Source organism: Pteropus vampyrus, unplaced genomic scaffold (assembly GCF_000151845.1).
Source record: "Pteropus vampyrus isolate Shadow unplaced genomic scaffold, Pvam_2.0 Scaffold47, whole genome shotgun sequence".
NCBI lineage: Eukaryota > Metazoa > Chordata > Mammalia > Chiroptera > Pteropodidae > Pteropus > Pteropus vampyrus.
Window position 1 is genome coordinate 7,490,081 of NW_011888828.1, and position 1,773 is coordinate 7,491,853.

General features: G+C 44.4%; 1 protein-coding gene across 4 annotated transcripts in view; it reads right to left on the minus strand.

Annotated features, from left to right (window-relative positions):
* MMAA (methylmalonic aciduria (cobalamin deficiency) cblA type) overlaps positions 1-1,773 on the minus strand; it is a 22,734-nt gene that overhangs the window by 18,841 nt on the left and 2,120 nt on the right. The gene's annotated exons all lie outside the window — the stretch shown is intronic.

Consider the following 1,773-nt stretch of genomic DNA (forward strand, 5'->3'; position numbering starts at 1 on the left):
GGCCGAAGGAGCGGCCGGGGGCCGAGCGGCGGCGCGGGGCGTGGCCAAGGTCCCTGCGGACGTGGCCGCGAGATTCCGGCGTCTGGCCGGAGGCGCGTGGTTGTAGCGGCCTGCGGGCCTGCGGCTGGGCGCCGGAAAGCTGGGAAGTGGAGTGGGCAGGGCAGTTTATGGCCTTTCGGGTAGCCTTTGCTTTCCTCCAGGTCCAGATTGGATCTTTCGCCTGCCAAGGTCGAGGGTGACGTGCATCCTCTCCCGGCCTTGGCGCTTTGCGGTGCCGGGGAGACGGAACCAGCGTCCAGTCCCGGGCCTCGCAGCCTGCGGCCCCCGCATACACAGACCTCCTTCCGATCCCAGGAAACTTAAAGTATGGGGTAGAGGGCGAGACGTGGGGACGTTTGACCAGGTGGTTAAATTAAGAAGACCCAGACGCTGCAAAGCAATTTCTGACCTGTGGAAGTAAATGCTCAATGTTCTGCCGAAATATATCTCAAGTTTTTAAATCATAGCATGGTTTTTAGTAGCTGGAGGTTTCGCAGTCTTTTCCGTTTAAAAGTTACCCACTCGTATAGATTAGTATTTCTTGATTTGAACCAAAAGCATGGACCGGCGCTCACTTCCTTCGGAAAATCACCCGGAGGTAAAGCCTCTCCCCTAGGTGAAAACGAACATGCCTACTATTTGCTACCTCATTGCGGGGCAAAATGGTAACTAGTTTTTTTAAAGCCTGTTAGATTATGTAATCAGTAGTAAAACCTGAGTTTTGCCTGAGTTTAAGGATTTTTAGGAAAAAAAAATTCCAAAATGTTTGCGGTAATGTAATGACAGCATCAGTGGGCAATAGCAAGGATCGAGTTATGGCGAATAGGGAAAGTCATAAACGGGGGCGATATTGTAATTAGTATCTGGAGCCAAGACCCCAGTCCCCACATATGATTTCCATAGTTGCGTACATTGGTAAGGGGTTACGCCTTCCTCAACTACTAGATATGGGTTGATCCTTATTGAATATAGAACAATAAAAATTTCCTTTTTAGCGTCTTCATTATTATTTAGACTAAAAGACCACCATTTTTACTGCAGAGTAATTGTAGACCCAAGAATAGTCAATTGAAAAAAAAAAAAAAAATCCAAATGAACCGGAGAGTCTAGCGGCAAGAACGTGGGAGCAGTCAGACCTGGTTTCAATCCCAGCTCCTGAACAGAGTAAATACAATAAGGAGAGAACTTGGGAGAAGTTAGTTAATTTCTTTAAGCTGGGGGTTGCTCATGCTTTGAATTTGTTTTGGAGATTTTTTGGGGGGAGGGGATGTTAAATTTTGTGAAAGCTCAGTTTGCATTACCTAAGGAAATGAAGTTTCTTAATTTAAAAATGATTTTTAATCCTTATCTAATTTTTATTCTACAAACTCTTAAACATTTCAGTGCATTTCACTTTTTTTTCACGGACAGGTGTTCCCTAAACTTCCCGTGGAACATTAGTCCTTTGCAAAATGTTTATAGATGCTTCATGGAAAAAAATTCCAGCATCAATATTGGGGAAAACACAAACCTGTTGCTGTGAGGTTACTGGAAGTACACCTATGTGGCATTCTTGCCAAAAACATTGAGCCTGAATCTGTGAGGAAACACTCAGATAAATTCAAAATGTGACTTTTTTTTTTGGACTTTTCACAGAAGGACTGATCTGCGTTAAAGACCAATGTGAACTGGATAGGACTATGGATTTTTAAAAAGTTAGACGGGACATTTTGTGGATAATTGGGGAAATTTGAA